This window comes from Lissotriton helveticus, chromosome 6, assembly GCF_964261635.1.
Source record: "Lissotriton helveticus chromosome 6, aLisHel1.1, whole genome shotgun sequence".
Lineage (NCBI taxonomy): Eukaryota > Metazoa > Chordata > Amphibia > Caudata > Salamandridae > Lissotriton > Lissotriton helveticus.
The window spans coordinates 643120087-643139944 of record NC_136067.1 but is presented as its reverse complement, the minus strand read 5'-3'; the positions used below and the strand labels follow the sequence as shown (position 1 = coordinate 643139944).

The 19858-nt window shown below is 50.6% G+C and overlaps 1 protein-coding gene across 2 annotated transcripts in view; it reads left to right on the top strand.

The window, feature by feature from the left end:
- The window catches only part of PHIP (PHIP subunit of CUL4-Ring ligase complex), a 2061705-nt gene that overhangs the window by 1554992 nt on the left and 486855 nt on the right, over positions 1-19858 (top strand). The window lies entirely within an intron of this gene.

The following is a 19858-nucleotide window of genomic DNA, read 5'->3' as shown; positions in this document are numbered from 1 at the left end:
TGGACCTACAAGACGCGTATATCCACGTGCCGATCCATCCTGCACACAGACAGTACCTTCGGTTCTTAGTAGCCGGAAGACATTACCAATTCAGGGTACTGCCATTCGGCTTGAAGTCAGCGCCGAGAGTTTTAACGAAATGCCTGGCTCCAGTGGCGGCTGTGTTTGAGGAAGCAAAAACATCAAATATTTCCTTACCTCGACGACTGGTTAGTCAATGCACCATCAAAGGTACAGGCCAGAGCGTCAACACAGGCCTGCATAGACCTGTTCGCCAATCTAGGATTGACTCTCCACGAGGGAAAGTCAAACCTCCACCCAGCAAAAGTGATCAAATTTCTGGGGACAATATTGGACACGGAATGCAACAAAGCGTTTCCCTCCGAAGAAAGGCAATTGAGGATTGTGTCACTCTTCCAAGACTTTGTAAAAAGAAAGTCTCTTTCAGTCCGCAGGTACAAATCCTTGCTGGGCACGATGTCATCTTGTATTCCCCTGGTACCTTGCTGCAGGCTAAGGATGAGACCATGGCAAGAGCAGATCGATCTCCAATGGCGTCAAGCGGAGGGATCCTTCGAAGATACAATATGGGTGACACCAGTGATGGTACAGGCAGCAAAGTGGTGGACACAAAAAGGAAATGTGTCTCAAGGACTGACGTTTCTGGCAAGAGCGGCTCCTCTAGTGGTAACGACGGAAGCGTCTTTAGAAGGATGGGGAGCTTTCCTTCAGGACCTTCAAGTCAGCGGTCGTTGGAAGGTGCACGAGCAGCAATTACACATAAATCTGCTGGAGCTCAGAGCGATCCGCTTGGCATTACTGGCTTTTCTACCAAGGATAAGCGGTTCGCCGGTGTTGGTAAGAACAGACAACACTACGGCGATGCATTATGTGAACAAGCAAGGGGGAACGAGATCTCTCTCCCTGTCTCAGGAAGCCCAAGAGATATGGGAATGGGCTCTTCAGCAAGGGATATCATTGGCAGCAGAGCACCTCCCGGGGGATCAAAACGTCAAGGCGGATACTCTCAGCAGGCTCAAATCGTCCTGCCACGAATGGGAGCTAGACCAGGGGATCCTGGACAGCGTCTTTCGAAGATGGGGAACACCGATAGTGGACCTCTTCGCTACAAGGGAAAACAGAAAATGCCAGTACTTCGCAAGCTGGCTTCCCCAGAAGGGATCTTGGGGGAATGCGTTTTCCATGGCATGGTCCGGCATCTTTGCCTACGGTTTTCCTCCAATTCCTCTTCTCCCCCGCGTACTGGTGAAGATCAAGAAAGAGCCGTGCAGACTGATCCTGGTAGCCCCGTGGTGGCCCAGACAACACTGGTTCACTGAACTGCTGCTGCTGTCGGAGGACCGTCTAATTCGGTTGCGTTCAATTCCATCACTTCTGACAATGTCCAAGGGGCAGGTGCTCCATCCGGACTCGAAATCCTTGCAATTAGCAGCCTTTCTCCTGAACACTGTGAGTGTAGCCATCTGAACATCTCACACGAATGTAGAGAGATCCTGTCCAAGGCCAGAGCGGAGAGTACCAACAAAACCTACAGGATGAAATGGAAGAGGTTTTGTCTGTTGTGTAAGAGGCATAACGTTCACCCTCTTACTGCTGCACCTCATCAAATTATACCTTACATTCTGCTATTGGCAAAGTCAGGATTAGCACACGCTTCCATCAAGGTGCATTTGGTTGCGTCATCCCGCTACAGGAGGTCATCGTCAGGTCCATCCTTATGGTCATCAAGGATTATCAAGCAATTTATGAAGGGGATATTCAGGGTCTTTCCTCCAGTAAAGCCTCCACCACCACTATGGAATCTGAATATTGTACTCTCTCAATTGATGAAACCACCGTTTGAGCCGATACACAGGGCAGACCTGAAGTTCTTGTCCTGGAAGGTGGCTCTTCTCATTGCATGGACTTCAGCAAGAAGAGTAGGTGAACTACAAGCGCTCACGATTCAGGAGCCTTTCTTACAGTTTCAGGAGGATAGAATGATTCTCAAGACAAACCCGAAGTTCATTCCGAAGGTGCCAACTGATTTTCATTTGAACGAACCGTTGGTGTTGAACTGTTTCTTTCCTCATCCGTCAACAGCAGCGGAACGAGTATTGCACTCACTGGACGTTCAGAGATGTGTGAAATTTTACTTGAAAGAAACTAAGGCGTTTCGCAAGTCTTCTCAGTTATTCGTCGCTTTCAGCGCACCCAGGAAAGGTTTCCCGCTGTCAAAGAGAGGAATTGCCAGATGGATTTCCAGTGCGATTGTCTACTGTCATCAAGCTGCTGGAAAGCCTTTGAATGCACAAGTTCGTGCCCATTCCACGAGGGCGGTGGCCACATCCACTGCACTGTTTGGAGGAGTGCCAATCCAGGATATCTGCAGAGCAGCGACCTGGGCATCTACGCACACCTTCAGGCACTACTGCTTGGAGGCAGCCGCAGAATCGGATGCGGCAGGGGGAGTGGCGGTACTTCGGAATGTCATCCAGTAACGGTGAGCCTTTTTTACATCCCTCCATCTCGTTTGCAAAGTCACATTTTCTCTACGTATATACATATATGAGGTTATGCTTCATTTTCAAATTGTTTTGCATGATTATGAAATGTATCTGAGAAATGTGCTTTGTTTTTCACTGCTCGCTATTCTGATTCAGGCATGTGAATCTATGAAAGTTCCAATACTGGAGTAAGAAAACAAGTTACTTACCTGTAACTTTAGTTCTCCAGTATTGGAAGCTTTCATAGATTCACATGCACCCACCCTCCTCCCCTGAGAGGCTCACCTCGGATTTAGCACAAGGAGTGTGTTATATACACAAGTGCGCGAAAAATCTGAGGGGCAGAAGGTTCTCTCAGGAGGGTTCTAGAGGGTGAGGAGCTCTGATTGGTTCAGGGAAAAGTTTGGGCCTTTTTTACATAACAAAGGCTATGGGTTGCAAAAGGGAAATGGGCCTAGGCCTCTTTTCAGTTTGCTTTACTACAAGCACTGCTTTTTTATATACCGGAGACTCCCGTCTCGACGACGGGGAATGATTCATGCATGTGAATCTATGAAAGCTTCCAATACTGGAGAACTAAAGTTACAGGTAAGTAACTTGTTTTCCTGTCGTAAGTCGTACTAGCACCCACTTACACAGGCTGCAATGGCAGGCCTGGAGTAACAATTTGAGTGGTCTTTCATGGATGACATAATACATGCTTCAGCCCATGGGAGACCTCTGAGGTACCAATGCCCTGGGTACCATGGTACCATATACTAGGGACTTACAAAGGTACACCAGTAGCCAATTGTGGAGGTATCAAAGTACTTACCATGTCAAATATAGGGTTGAAGCACAGTGGCTGGGGTCCTGATTAGCAGGATCCCAGCCAGAATAGTCAAAAAACTTACTGACACCAGCAAAGTGTAGGGATAACCATGTTAGAAGGAGCCTACCTTTCTACAGTTTGGGATCAGAGTTGTCCACTTCTGCTAATTCTAACTTAGCCAGGCCAACACCTAGCTTGCCCAAAGAGGTTACGCACAGCTTGAGTAACCCCACCACGACCAACAGGGCCAGGGGCTTTAACTTGCTGTTTGACAGTGGGTCAGACGGCCATGGCAAGAACAGTGTAGCTATAAAGGCCAAACTAGCGTTGCTGCCGACCCAACACGATTCTGCCCTCCTGCTGCTGGGCTGAGCTTGATCAGAGGAATGTAGAACAATAGGTTTCCTGTCACAGGGAGGTGTAACCACCTCCAAGATAGACGTTGGTGTATTGGGCTGGGGTGGGGGCGCTTGCCAGCGCCACCAGACTGCTTTGAAGGGCACATTTGGTGCCCTCCTTGCATACTCCAGTCTGAACTAGTTTCAGGAGCCATTGGCTCCCGTTCTGGCATGAGTCTGGAAAAAGGAAATGCGAGTATCCTCCCCTTTGTCCAGACCCTCCTCTGGGAGGGACCCCAGAGTCCGCCTAACCTCTTTCTTAAGGTATAAAAGGGCTTACCTGTGGGTGGGTCCTAAGATTATTCGTGGGACAAGGGTCCTGAAACCATATCACTCTTCAAGTGACTTGGGCTTTGCCTGGAACCGAGACTCCATCAAGGAAGGCACCTGATACTCCTGGTCTCGCTGCTCTGCTAGTCGTCGTCTTCGTCTGTCTGTGCTTCTTCCGGGATCTTCAACGTCAAGGACACCCGAAGTAATCTCCCTTAGAGTGAAGAAGTCACTCCCCTTCATCTGCTGGCACCACAATGAAGCTGACCAATCTGCTGCTACTAGCGTCTTACAGACTTCGAATGGCTCAGCAAAAGAGGTGTTGGTACTGCAACTCCCTTAAGACCTGACCTGTCCTGTCCTCTCTGCAATTTTGAGGCCTGTATCCTTCGTTGGAACCACTGGTACCAAAAACCCCTGTGTCCATTGTCGACTTGACATTGCCAAGGCTTGTTGGCTCTCTATGTGGAGATCTTCGGGCTACAAGAAGCTCCAGCCTCCAGCATCTCTTCCTGCCAAGATCAGCGTCTTCACCTAATCCTCCTCACCATTGGCCTTGATCTTTGGTGAGCTGCTCAAAGTCCTCTTGCTACTACTGTGCCCTCGGACCGCGGGTCCTTCTTGAGGGTTGTCGCCTGCTACATTGAGCTGCCCTTCTCGCTTGGGGCCTGCTTTGACTCTCCTGCTTGTGATGAGTCCATTGGACCTTCCATGTCCCAACATTGCTCTTTCTTTGCTTTCCACTCCTGTTACAGCTGCCAAATCTTGTTGGTGCTCCCTTCGGACATTGAACCCCTGGTTCTTGACTTATGATGTGGGACAGCTTGTGCACGGCTCCTGGTCGTCTTCAGCGTTGCCTGGTACTCACAGGTGCAGCGACCCAGTCACCGTCATCACTCCTGTCCCTTCCGACATAGGTGGGCATTGCTCTTCTGTGCTTCCTGGTCACCTCCGAGTGGCATAGGCTCTGTCCTCTCTCCTTGCAGGTTTTTTTATTCAAGAATCTGCCCTTGGATTCCACCAGACACTTGCACTGTCTTCACCAGCGATATTTTACTGAAGTGGTCTACGGCGGTTTCTGATGTCATTTTGCACCTATGCACCCAGCTTCCCTGGTGTAGGTATCCGGGTTCCTGGGGTATGCACGGGTGGGGTGACTCTCCAGCCTTCTGTCTTCCAAAGGGTTTTTTTCAGGGTCCACTGGGTATAGTCCTCCTTCAAAACTGCAACTGCGACTTTTCCGCGGACTTCTATGGAGGTTGCAGTTGTATTTTCACACTGCACACAGCCTCCGTGGGGTTCTTGGAGTACTTACCATGGGTGGTTCCTGGTGTCCCCAGCTCTTCTGAGTCTCCTGGTCCAATTCGAATTCCACTTTCTTATTATATGATTTGGTCTCCCCTGGAGACCATTGTTTATTGTGCTTACTTGATTGTTTACAAATGAAGTATCGTGTGTATTTATCTTCTGGTTGGAGATATACCAATGTGTTGGTGTGAGTTTTGCAATAAAAAGAACTACACTGTGGGGTTCTTTTCCGTTTAAACAACACTACATGATTAGATCCTGGACTACACATCTACCAGTTAAAGAGCTTTTTGTGGTTGTCTAAGACCACTAAAATAACCATAAGGGTTGACTGGATTCACTTAAATATTTGTACACCATATGCTAACCCAGTCTCCTACACAAGCTTAAAAGATTGGGTGAGGAAACTAAAGAATTAGAAAAGGGCATTGTAAGGTAGGTCCTGAAACTGTTGAGGTGGACCAGCTCCCCAAATGGACTGGCCTGGAGAGAAGGATGTAAGGGAGTAGGTCCTGCAACATTCCAACCAGTTATTCTACTCTTCCTCATCTGACAGACTAGGAAGACTCTGAGGTTTGGCCAAGTGCCTAGTAAATGGTACCCGTGTTACCTAGAGCATCGGACCTGAAGATGAACCCCAAGGGTAGCAGCAGAAATTGTGCCACCCTAGGGTTCCCTCACCAAGGCCAAGCATGCTACCATTGCAGACAGCGTGCCATGATGCAGACAAAACTGAAGAGTCGACATGGTACACATCTATGTGTGCCATGCCCTCAGACACTGCATGGGATATAGCTATGTAAGACACCCCTAAAGCAGGCCTTGTAGTCCTAAGGCAGCGTGCTCCATTTCTCCTGTGAGGACATATCTGCATGAGCAGATATGCCCTGGCAGTATCCATTTTGATTTGTGGATATTGTAAGTGAACAGGGAAGCCATCAGGAATACATAGGCTGGACATCCATCATTATGCGGTCCCCAGATCCTTGTAGGCTTCACTGTACTATTGGATGTATGGTACCAAACATCTTGTCTTAATAAACCTGCATTGATTCCAGTGTCAGAGTTATTAATAATTGCACACTAAGGACACCTTAGAGGGATTCTCTAAAACCTACTAACCCTTAGTGCGGTCACTTAGTGGTCTAAGCCAGCTTGTCACCACCGGACAGAGTTCTGTCCTCATTGGGTGAGCGACTCCACCCTCAGAGGTTGAGAACAATGTCTGGCAAGAGCAGAGGTTTTCTCACCTCCTTCCCCTGTTTGGAAAGGACATCTGTGGCGATAAGTTTCAAAGGCCTTGCCACCTTTGAAACGCGACCCAACCCTCTCCTGTTAGAAGCAGCAGCTCCCCCACTCCTATCCTTACTCCTGGGAAGACATGTGGAGAAGAGTTTACCACTCTCTCAAATGTTGACAGGCCTGTTTTCGACGTTTTGTCGAGCTTTTTTGAGGTTTGCTTCCTGGTGTCGAGGATGTCCTCACGCAAGTCACGTTTTAAACCCTGCAGCGCCGTTGATGGATCTGCACCTCGTTTGCCTGTAGTGTCTCAAGCGTGACCACGACACCAAGGTGTGCTCCGATTGCTGGGCCATGACTCAGAAGGCTTTTAGGCAGCGGTCCCTGAAGCCGCTAGTTACCCACAATGCGACTCTGTGGAAGTCAAGATCCCGATCGAGTGTAAGGTCCCGGGATAGTTTTCGGAGCCAGAAATTTAATTTGTCCTTGAAGTTTTCAGGACATTCAGGTAAGAGGCATAAGAAAGAGTAAGAAGTTGGAGCGTTCTTTGACTTCTCTCTATCGGCTGAAGAGGCAAGGGAGCTGTGATGTTCTATGCCTCGTTCTCTAGAACTTGCCCCTGGGCTAACGCGAGCCTTCCAGGATTTCCCGTTGTTGAATCTATCCCTGCCCAGCTGAGAGTGTTCTATGAGCCCATGCATCTTATTTTGGGCGGTCCGACCCCAATGACGCAACTTTGAGCCCAGCAGGGTCAGACGGGGCACCCTCTGGTTCATTGCCAACTGGGCCCCACGTATCTATTCGTAGATTCGGAAAGGCAATCTTAACTTTCCCTGGCGCTGATCCCAACGCTAATACTTCTGGCATCTCACTGTGGTGCCATCTCCGTCATCATCCCGGACAAGGAGTGGAGCTTGGACTTCTTTTTTTATTGGCTATGCTTTGGGGAACAATGGGAGGCATTGCTGCGCCCTTCTAAATACTAGCCCTTTATTGAACAGAGTGTGGACTGTTGGGAGGACCTGGTGGAGGTCAGCTGCCTGGACACTTCTCCAAATGCTTGTCTGCTTTCTCCCCTACTGTGGCTAGGGAGGAGGGAGCATCATACGCAGTGGTGCTGCGCAGGGTGGCTGAAGTCCTTGATCTTCAGTTGCCCATGGTGGCAGTCTAGACTAAGCTCTTGACGGAGGTGTTGCAACCGGGAGTCTCCATGTTACCCATGTCCCGTTTTATCACGCCCCACTGATGTCCTTTTGGGTGCCTGGTCCAAACCCAACACAGGCTCCTGTGAACAGGAGGATTGCTCGCCACCATTGCTCCGCACCTGGGTACCCAAACCACCTCACCCAATACTCTACACCTGAGAGCTTAGAGGTCCAAGCCTCCACCCTACAGGGAATCCAAGAAGCTGGACCCATTTGTAAAGATGAGGTTTTCTTCCTTCAGCCTTGCAGAGAACACTGCATGCCTTTTAGGCTGCCATTCCTGCGCTCTGTGGGATATGGTTCCACAAGTGCTGCTACAGGTCCCGAGGAGGCCTGGGCTGTGGTTGCCCAATCTGTTAGTGATGGGAGGGACTCAGTAAAGTTCATGATTCGATGCAAGCTTGACATGACCGACTCTCTGGGCAGAGCGGTTTCAACTATAGTGACCCTTAGGCACCATGCCTGGCTGAAAGCGACTGGCATCTTGTGGGCTCTTCCGGTTGCCTTCATTGACATGCCCTTTAATAGCACCCGTCTCTTCAGAGACCAGGCATATTTGGACGCTCGAGTATTCTTGTGCTACAGCCAGGTCTTTAGGCATCTCTGCGGCCCACGTCCACCCCATTCTGCCTTACGTGCCCGTCGTGGCTCCTGAAGGGGCTTCCAGTGGTGCCATTTCCAGCCCAGCTACTGCGTTGCACAGCCTCCTCCGCTTCAGCATGGTCAAGAGGCGCAGGACCCACATGTAGGAGAGTAGGGTCTGCAATCCTATGATCACCCAGATTTTTGCTTTTTGCTTCACTGGTTTACGACTTTCCCTGGCTGTGGGCCTGCTAATCAGACCCACAGCCTAGCTGTTCTCTCTACTCCAAATTGTACCCAGGTACTGAATTGGCACTGGGCCCTCTCTTGTGTCCCTGTAACCAGGGCAGAGGTGTACCCAGAAGTCTCCCAGGGGCTGCAGCATGTATTATGCCACCCCTGGGTTGACTAACTAAACCAGACACAATTGTTGCTTGACAGCTGGGGCAAGGTGGTGTAATCACCCTTTGCTGTAGATATAGTATTCCTATATCTAAACCTAAAATGGACACATATATTCCTATCAGTCACTCCTATGGCAGGCCTTAACAATCCTGAAGGCAGAGTGCGTGGAATAATGTGAAATGGTGCTCTGGCATGAGCTGAGCCCGTTTGCAGCTTGCGGAACCAAGTCCTAATAGCTGTTCCATGATAACGCTATACCATATACTCTTAAGTGCATTATGTACCTCGCGGTCATATGCTAACTTTGGTATAACATTATCAAAACATGTCGAGTAAGGTGTCATACGAATTGGAATACTAACCCCTCGCCAATTCTGGTGACGGGGTTAGCATTCCACCCTTCTAGAGGGACACGACATGTTGGTAACCTGTAACCCCGGTTAAAGTCAGACATAGCCTTAGCTCCACAAAATGGATGCTGCCACCGAGACACAAGTCTGCCCTCCTGCTGCTGGGAGTCCTCCCAGCGCAGGAGGCAAGGACAGAGGGTTTCCTGCCAGGGACGGTGCCAGCACCGTCCCAGACAGGATTTTGTGTATCCTAGGTAGGCAGGGCTTTAGAGGAAGGTGACTGCAAGTGGCACCCCGGTGCTCACTGTGCATAGGCCGGCTTGAACCAGCTCCAGGGTCACTCCAGCCCCTGATCTGGGGAAAAGCCCGGCTAAGGAGAGGGGTGTAACCACCCCCCTCCTAGTCCCACCCATAGGGCAGGACTTAGTCGCGTGCCAGCCCCCTTTTGCAGGATAAAGGTAGGAGCAGGCCCCCTTCCAAATTAGATCATCTTTGAATCCTGAACCGACTTTCCACGAAAGGAACTCAAGACTCTTCTCAAGATTTCTCCCTTGTGACTAAGGAGTAGTCACCCTGCAGCAGCAGGCACCATCCAAGCATCGCTGTCTGCTGTAAGTCTATCCTCCGGATCAAGACTGCCCAGCTCGACGAGAACCGGCTTCCCTGACACCTCTGACCTCTACCTGCATCTTCAGCCCAACTGAGACCCGTGGGTGCGACGAGACCTCGAGGGACCGGCCATCTCCAAGACTGCACGACGCTTGCCCAGCACGACTCCCGAGTGACCCTCGACCGAGTGCTTTGGGGTAAGAGAAGCCCCAACCCTGAGCAGCTCCAGCACCGAAGTTCAGCCCCCTTGCATCCACGAGATCTGCGTGGGGCCCTTCTGCTCTTTGCTGCTCACCGCGTTGTCCAGGTCACTTGCCCGTTGGCTAGTGGCCCTCTGACGACGAACTTCGACGACAAACACCGCTGGTCTGGTTGCTCCAGACTGGCCCTTGCTCCCCTCCAACAGAGGAGCACCCCGGACCCTCCTGGTCCGCTCCAGACGCCATTTTAAGTCCACCGCGTGGGCTTGCATTTGCCAAGACTTGTTGCCCCAATCCTGGGTCCAGCGACGTCGACAGCAGAGACCTTCGTGGGACAGCTCGCACCTCCATCCTGGTCGCCGACAACGCCTCCTGGTCCGAGAGACTGCAGAGCCCAGCAGCGCCCACTCACCTGGTCGAGGTGACTTCGTCCGGTGCCACTCTGGTGCCCACCTAAATCACTGGCTAGTGATTCAGAACTTGGTCCCCTCTGCTTACAGGTCTTCCTCTTCCCGATCCAGGCTTGTATCCCCAAGAACTTCTTCACTGGTCGCCTGCCAGCAACTTCTTCCTTCAGGCTCCTGGTTTATCAACGAAGAAATCCGACGACATTTGAACCCTATGCAGCCGCAGCCCCTGGGCTAGGTAAACCGAGTACTCCGGTGCTCCAGCGTAGACCAACTCTCTAAGTGTCTAGATCCACTTTCATTTTTGACCTACCTAGTCGGGTTCGCCCGAAAACACTAACTTTGCTTTTACTAGCCTCCATAGACTTTTTCCCGCCTTACGCGTGAGAGTTCCCACTCTGCACACGACGTCCCTAGGCCTCCTGCTTGTAATCTAAAGGTTCAGTAGTCCAGTCCTAGCGATCCTAAAGCCTATGAGAATAGTTACTTACCTGCTATTATTTCGCATTCCACTTGTATAGTATATGGTTTTTCGTACCCCTCGGGCATTTGTGTAAATTGTGCGACTTTAAGTATTTATTTAAGAGTTTTGTTGTGTGCTTAGCTCCCTGTCTCATAAAGAGCCAGGGTAGTCTTGTTATAAATAAATATACTTTATTTTTCATAACAACTTGTGTGGTGTCCTTTCACTTGGTGTTCAAGGGGTATATGTGATGGTAAAACAGCTGGCTTAACACACCCTCTAGAGTTTAGCCTAAAGACTGCACGCGTCCATGCTACTAGGATAGCTGGTCTATCAGGTTGACTTACAACCAAACATCAATAAGGGTTGTTTGGACTGATACAAAGTGTTCACTAGAATAGTGAACATTATATATCAGGCCAACTTCTCACATTGGTGAGCAGCGGTTGGGATTTGAGCTTGCTGTTGTTTTACCACACGTATCCTAAGAATATCATCTGAAAGATCACATAAGTACTAAGGTACATATAACTTAGCTTAGAATACTCTGAGTTCTACTGAACCAGCTGTTGTAGCTCCTAGGGCTTAGCACACCCTAAACTACAACTCTTAGCAAGGGATCAGTAGGCAAACAAATAGTGTAGGTAAGTGCACCACTTACACCTCACTAGAAAAGCATGTCTACCCAGGGAGAGTCTTCAGAGACTCCCCTAGTGGCTAGTGACCCTCCACAGGTCAACTCAAGATATGCAGCTCTCAATTTCCAGGAGTTGAGACACTTGTGTACCTCCAGGAAATTGAAACAGGAGTCTAACCCCACCACTCCCTTTCTGTTAGGTCTCTTAGAGACATATGATGCTAGGAAAGCCTCTCAGACAGATGGGAGTATGCCAGCCTTAGAGGGTGCCTTTGGTGATCCAGACCTCCTTGACACTGAAAATGCAGTTGAGGAGGAGGAAGAAGAGAAACTCTCTGGGGATGAGGCAGACAAGAGGTCTGAGTTAGTCAGCAGACTTACTAGGGCCAACTTAGACCTATTTAGGGAAGGAGCTGGGGGACCCCCAGTGCTGGCCCTAATGAGGCCTAACCTTGGAGTTAGAAGAGATAGATCTCATTCTAGGGACTCCAATAGATCTCTGCACTCTAATGCCTCTTCTCAGAGGAGAAGGAATTCTCCCCAGAGGAGATTGACTTCCCCTCAGAGAAGAGAGCATGAAGCAAGGATGAAACAGGCTAATCTGAGGATTGAAAGGGAAGAACTTGCCCTGGCCAAAGAGAAGCTTGCCTTTGCTAGAGAGCAGCAGATGAGTGGGGTAGTCCCCACTGGTGGCAGCAATCTCCCAAGAGATAAAGAAAGGGGTTTAGATACTAAGCACCTGAGTAAGATAGTGCCCCCCTTTAAACAAGGGGATGACATCCACAAGTGGATGGCTGCTTTGGAGAGGGCCTGCACTGTCCAGTGCATCCCCCAAAGTCAGTGGGCAGCTATACTGTGGCTCTCCTTTGAAGGCAAAGGAAGAGATAAGCTCCTCACTACTAGAGTTGAGGATGCTAACAATTACCAAGTCCTGAAAAATACACTGGTTGATGGGTTTGGCTTAACCACTGAGCAGTACAGGTTGCTGTTCAGGGATACCCAGAAAATTCAGTCTCAGGATTGGTCTGACTTCGTGGATTGTGCCACTAAGGCTTTGGAAGGCCGGTTGCTGGGCAGTAAGGTTACTGATTATACAGGGTTGTACAATCTGATCATGACCTCTCCCCAAGAATTGGGAAAGAAGGCAGACAGATGGGTCAGAACAAGGGTCAAGCAGAACCAGACTCAGAACCAGGGTGGTCAGAAGAAAGCAGACCAAAAGGGTAGTAACAAGAGTGAACAAAATGACCAGAAGTCTTCAACAGGTCCCCAACAAACCAAAGAGGGTGGGGGTCAGGCTTCACAGCAGAAAAAGAAGACTCAAGAAGGCCAGTCAAAAAGGTGGTGCCAGTACTGTAAAAGTAAGTCTCACTGGTTTAGTGAGTGCACCAAAAGAGGAGGGCAAACTCCTACCACTACAGCCCCTAAGGCAACTGCACCCCCTAGTACAGTCAGTAGTGGTAGTGCACCTCCCAAGGGAATAGTTGGGTTAACCTTGGGAACTGAGGGGTCTGACCACTTAGTTGGCACACTCACTCAGGCTGTCCTTGTCTGTCTCAGCACACAGAACTCCCGAGGCTTCGCCGGGAGCAACGTTAACTTTTAATAGCCCTCACTGACCTTGGTCTTCGCTCGCTGTGCCCCTCAGCTGCGCTCTGGACTTCCCGCGCACGGCAGCACTTCTTAGCAGCCTCCATCTTCTCCCTCCTGCACGCCACCCAGAGCGCCTCCCGCTGATCGTCTCCTCCTGAGACGGGCGAGTTCTCCATCTTGGGCGGCTCTGGGTCAGCGTTGCAGCGTTTGGGCCACTCCCCCCCAGACCAGTACTTTAGGCGCACTGTGGACCTCGCGCCTACCACTTAGCACACAGAACTCCCGAGGCTTCGCTGGGAGCAACGTTAACTTTTAATAGCCCTCACTGACCTTGTTCTTCGCTCGCTGTGCCCCTCAGCTGTGCTCTGGACTTCCCGCGCACGGCAGCACTTCTTAGCAGCCTCCATCTTCTCCCTCCTGCACGCCACCCAGAGCGCCTCCCGCTGATCGTCTCCTCCTGAGACGTGCGAGTTCTCCATCTTGGGCGGCTCTGGGTCAGCGTTGCAGCGTTTGGGCCACTCCCCTCTAGCCACTCCCCCTCATGTGTCCCTACATAATGGTTGGCCAGTCCCGGCAGCGCAGCGGACGAGCGCAGCGGGCGCGACGAAGGCGCGCCGAAGTTGCGCCTAAGTTAAGCCCGTCTGCGCCCGTCCGCGACGGGCCGGGACTAGGGGCCTCAGACCCTGCCCCTCCTGTGGTGTACTCCTCTGCCCAACTATTTTCTTTTTCTGTTTCTGTCCCCCTTTCTCCCTCTGCAGTCCAACACTTATCTTCGCACGGTATTTATGTCCCCCCTCGCTCTTGTCCTGTCTCTCCTACTCTCTCTTCCTCTATATCTTCTACGTCCTCTGTTATTGGCCTTATTTCTGGTTCCTCTGCCGCCTCTGCTATCCTCCTTAACACTCGCTCTGCTGTAAAAAACCAAACTGCACTTTTCAACCTCTTGGACACCGATTCCCCGGATTTTCTTTTCCTCACCGAAACTTGGTTCTCTTCCGACTCACTCCCGGACCTCCTTGCTATTCTCCCTAGCACCCACTATGCCCTTCGCGCTGACCGCCCGACGGAAAAACTGGAGGTGGTGCGGCGATGATAGTTCGCTCTTCTATGAAATTCCAGCTTCTTCCGCACCCCCGTATACCCAGTGTTGACTTTTTGGTGGCCCGCTCTCTCAATCTCCCGGTACCTCTTACGGTGGTACTCATGTACCGCCCCCCTCAAAGCATGCCATCATTTGTGTCTACCTTGCAGGACCTCTTGGCCACTTTGGCGGTAAATAATTCCTCGTTGCTCCTGCTCGGTGACTTCAACTTTTGGCCAGGTGATCCGAGGGAGGACTCCTCTTCCAAAGACTTCTCTGCCACACTTCGGTGTCTTAATTTCTTACCTCACGTCTTGGTTCCCACCCACACTCACGGTCATATCCTGGACCAAATCTGGTCCTTACGCTGTAACCTTTCGTCCACCTCCATCCTCCCCTGTGTCTGGTCGGATCACTCCATGATCTCCTTCTCTATCCACTTGGGCCAAGCCGAGAAAGCCTCCCCGCCTAAAAACATCTTGGCTCGGAGTTGGAATAAGACTGATCTTGACGATCTTTCTTCTTCATTGTCTTCATCTGCTCCTATCCTGACTGACCTGTCTTTGGAAAGTCAGGCGGATGCTATTAACACCTGGCTTTCTTCTGCTTGTGACCAGGTTGCTCCACTCAAAAAGATCAAATCAGCTCGCCGTCATGACGCCCACAAGTGGTTTTCCAGCGACCTTAAATCCCTGAAATTAGAGCTCAGGTGCTCGGAGCGTCACTGGCGTCGCAACTACTGCCCTACCCTCCGCCTCAAATACAAAGCCCTCCTCAATAACTATTAAAAAGCCATTTTAGCGGCCAAATCTAAATATTTTACTGAGCGAGTGGCCCTCTCGGCCAACAAATCTCGTGAGATCTTCTCACTGGTTCACAGTCTTGCCACCTCTGACCGCGCATGTCTTTCCCCTGCCCCTTCTCAATCTCTCTGCTACTCTTTGAACGATTATTTTATCAACAAAATTATTACCATTAAGGCCAATATTCCCATTGTGCCTCAACCTGATCTGCCCGATCATTCTCACCTGTCTTCCTCTGCTCTGGATCATTTCGAACCTATTTCATCTGAGCTCTTCCTCGACCTGCTTGTCAAGGTCAAGTCCGGCTCCCCTGCGGACTGTGCTCCAGCACGGATCCTCAGAACCCTTTACACCAGCTGTCCCATCCCTCCCCTTACTTTCCTCAACTCTTCTTTGGTTTCGGGTTGTGTTCCCTCCTCCTTTAAATCTGCTATTGTTTTTCCTATCTTGAAGAAAGTCGGCCTGGACCCCTCTCTTCCATCGAATTTCAGGCCGATCTCCCTTCTTCCCTATCTAGGGAAGATTCTCGAAAGCTACGTGACATCCTGCCTTTCCACCTACATTGAGGAGAACCATCTCCTGGCCTCCCACCAGGCGGGCTTTCGTCCCGGCCACTCCACTGAGGGTGTGGTCCTCGCGGTCCTGGATGAACTTAAGGGGAAGGCTGACAGCAACCTCCCCCAGGCCTTGGTCCTTCTGGACTTGTCCGCTGCGTTTGACACGGTCGATCATGCCATCCTTCTCGACCGTGTCAGCGCAGCGGGCATTCAAGGCACTGCCTTCTCCTGGATCGCGTCCTTTCTTCAGGGCAGATCACAGGCAGTTCACCTTTCTGACTTTTCTGCTCCCCCCCTCCCGGTCACCTGTGGGGTCCCCCAAGGCTCTTCCCTTTCCCCCCTTCTTTTCAACCTTTATATCCGCCCCCTCATTTCCTCCCTTCTCGAGCTGGGGGTCTCTGTGTACAACTACGCAGATAACCTCCAGCTCGTTTTTGATCTTTCCTCCCCAACTGACTCTCTTCCTAAGTTTTGTTCCACTCTTGTTTTTATCTCCCAGTGGATGAGCTTCAATCATTTGAAGCTCAATCCTGATAAGACTGAGCTCGTCCTCACTGGTGGCTCGTCTAATCCTTGGTCCTCAGCTCACTGGCCCCTTTCTTTTGGCCCTCCCCAGTCTCCTCTGTCCGGACCTTGGGTATCAAGATCAGCAATGATCTATCCATGCATGCCCAAATTAGTTCCGTTGTGTCTTCTTGCTTTTCTTCCCTCCGTCTTATTCGTAAAATGTCCCGGTTTTTTTCTGTTGACGCTCTCAAAACCATTATCACGGCCCTCATTACATCCCGCCTGGATTATGGAAACGGCTTGTACGTAGGTATTCCTGCCTACGCAACTCGCCGTCTCCAGGCCATCCAAAATAAGGCGGCCCGCCTTATCCTTCGTCTTCCCAAATCCTCCCACATCACCCCGGCCCTCAAAATCCTTCATTGGCTCCCTGTTCATTTCAGGTCCCAGTTCAAACCAGCCTGTTTGGCCTTCCGGGCGCACGCTCGCTCTGCTCCGCTTTTCATTAACTCCCTAATCTCTTCTCATGCCCCTAGTCGTTCTCTCCGTTCTTCCTCTCTCTCTCTTCTTCACGTCCCCGCTTTCGCAAATCCCGCACCGGGGGCACCCGATTCTCTGTGCGGGCCCCCCAGATCTGGAACAATCTCCCTCTTTCCATTCGCTCTATCCCTATTTTCTCCCACTTTCGTAAAGCCCTCAAAACTTGTCTTTTTCTTCTGGCTTTCCCCGGCTAATCCCCTTGGGACCTTCTGCAGATACTGATGTGCTCCTCAGCGCCAGGAAGCCGCTTGGCCGCAGTGCGCTTTAGAAATTTCTTTTTCATTTCATTTCATTTCATTTCATTTCATATGGATATGTCCCCTGATGTCAGTCCCAATACTTTGGGCAAATACAGGCAGACACCTTTAATAAATGGCAAAATGGTTCAGGCCTATAGGGACACTTGTGCCAGTGTCACCATGGTGACACCTAACTTTGTGGACCCTGGACAGATCATGCCAGGTACAGATTTCCTGGTGACCAATGCCAGCAACGTCACTACCAGTCATAGTATGGTGATTGTTGCTTTCTCCTGGGGAGGGGTAAGTGGCCAAAAGAAATTTGTGGTTAGTTCAGACCTCCCAGTGGATTGTTTGTTGGGCAATGATTTGGAGTCATCCCTATGGTCAGAAGTGGAGCAGAGGACTCACATGGAGATGTTAGGCTTGCCAGCACATGTGCTTGCTGTGACTAGGTCACAGGCCAGAAGATGCCCCACTGAACAGGTGCTGGATCCTGGAACAATGGACCAGACACCTTCCAAGAAGAAGAGCAGTAGGGTTAAGGCATTGCCTTCCCCCTTGCCCCAGGTTGAGGATCAAGTCTCTGAGGAGGCTGACCTGAAAGAGCTGAGGGAAACTGAGCCTAAAGAGCTTGAACTTGATCAAGTTGAGTTTCTGGGCTCAGGGGGACCCTCCAGAGAAGACCTGGGGAAGGCACAGTTAGACTGCCCTTCCCTTGAACCCCTCAGACAGCAGGCTGCTGCTGAGGCTGCAGGGAATGCCACAGGTGCCCACAGGGTATACTGGGAAGATGGACTCCTGTACTCTGAGTCAAGAGACCCCAAGCCTGGTGCAACCAGGAGGCTGGTCATCCCCTTGTCTCAGAGGGGTTTCCTTCTCACCTTGGCCCATGAGATTCCCCTTGCAGGTCACTTAGGCCAGACAAAGACTTGGTACAGGCTTGTCTCACACTTTCACTGGCCTCACATGAATGAGAATACCAAGGAGTTTTGTCGCTCCTGTGTCACTTGCCAAGCCAGTGGTAAGTCAGGTGGCACAACAAAGGCCCCCCTCATACCACTACCTGTGGTGGGGGTTCCCTTTGAAAGAGTGGGGATTGACATTGTTGGTCCAATGGAACCCCAGACAGCATCAGGGCACAAGTTTATACTGGTGGTGGTGGACCATGCCACCAGGTATCCTGAAGCTATTCCACTTAGGACCACTACAGCACCTGTAGTGGCAAGAGCCCTAGTTGGAGTGTTCTCCAGAGTGGGCTTCCCTAAGGAGGTTGTTTCTGACAGAGGTGCAAACTTCATGTCAGGATATCTGACTGCAATGTGGAAGGAATGTGGTGTCAACTACAAGTTCACCACACCCTATCATCCACAGTGCAATGGGCTTGTTGAAAGATTCAACAGGACCCTCAAAGGGATGATTCATGGACTACCTGAAAAGCTCAGGCGTAGATGGGATGTCCTGATACCCTGCCTCTTGTTTGCTTACAGAGAGGTCCCACAGAAGGGGGTTGGCTACAGCCCTTTTGAACTCCTGTATGGGCATCCTGTAAGAGGACCCCTGTGTTTGGTGAAGGAAGGATGGGAGAGACCTCTCAAAAAGCCTGCAACCAACATAGTGGACTATGTACTTGGTCTCCGCTCCAGGATGGCTGAATACATGGAGAAGGCATCTAAAAACCTTGAGGCCAGCCAAGAACTCCAAAAAGCTTGGCATGACCAGAAGGCTGTCCTGACTGTGTACAAGCCTGGACAGAAAGTGTGGGTGCTGGAGCCAGTGGCCCCAGCAGCACTCAAAGACAAATGGTCTGGGCCCCACACCATCATTGAGCAAAAGGGAGAGGTCACCTACCTGGTGGACCTTGGAACTCCCAGGAGCCCCCTCAGGGTGCTCCATGTGAACAGGCTCAAGGCATATGTCGTCAGGAAGGACATGAGCTTGCTCATGGCCACAGATGAGGGACAGGAGGAAGAGAGTGACCCTCTCCCAGCCCTGCTCACTCAGAATCCTGATGATGGATCAGTGGATGGTGTTGTCTTTTGTGGCAGCCTCTCTGAACATCAGCAACAGGATTGTAGACAAGTTCTGCAATCCTTTAGACATATGTTCTCTCTGACCCCCAGTCAAACTGATTGGTGTACCCATGAAGTTGACACTGGAGTCAGTCTGCCTGTCAAGAGTAAAATCTACAGACAGCTTGATCATGTCAGAGACTGCATCAAGACAGAAGTGCAGAAAATGTTGGAGCTGGGAGTCATTGAGCCCTCAGATAGCCCTTGGGCTAGCCCAGTAGTTCTAGTGCCAAAGCCTCACACCCAGGGTGGTAAGAAAGAGATGAGGTTTTGCGTAGACTACAGAGGACTCAATGCAGTCACTAAGACTGATGCCCACCCAATACCAAGAGCAGATGAACTTATAGATAGATTGGCTTCTGCCAACTACTTAAGTACATTTGACCTGACAGCTGGTTACTGGCAAATCAGGTTAGCTGAGGAGGCCAAGCCCAAGACAGCATTTTCTACCCCTGGTGGGCATTATCAATTTGTGGTAATGCCCTTTGGTTTGAAAAATGCACCTGCCACCTTCCAAAGGCTGGTGAATCAAGTTCTCACTGGGTTGGATGACTTCTGTGCAGCATATCTTGATGATATAGCTGTCTTTAGGTCCACCTGGGAGGATCACCTGGTCCACCTGAGGAAAGTGTTAGAGGCACTGCAAAAGGCAGGTCTCACTATCAAGGCCACTAAGTGCCAGATAGGGCAGACACAGGTTGTATACCTTGGCCACCTTGTAGGTGGAGGCCAGGTTCAACCCTTGGAGAGTAAGATACAGGCCATCAAGGACTGGGCTCCTCCAACCACCCAGACTCAGGTTCGAGCTTTCTTGGGCCTGACTGGTTACTATAGGAAATTTGTCAAGAATTATGGGTCCATTGTGACTCCACTTAATGACCTGACAAGTAAAAAGATGCCAAAGAAAGTTCAGTGGACAGCAAGCTGTCAGAAAGCATTCAATGACCTAAAGCAGGCCATGTGCACAGCACCTATCCTAAAGAGTCCAGACTACTCCAAGACCTTCATTGTCCAAACAGATGCTTCTGAGTTGGGTGTGGGAGCTGTTCTATCTCAGCTGAATTTTGATGGTAAC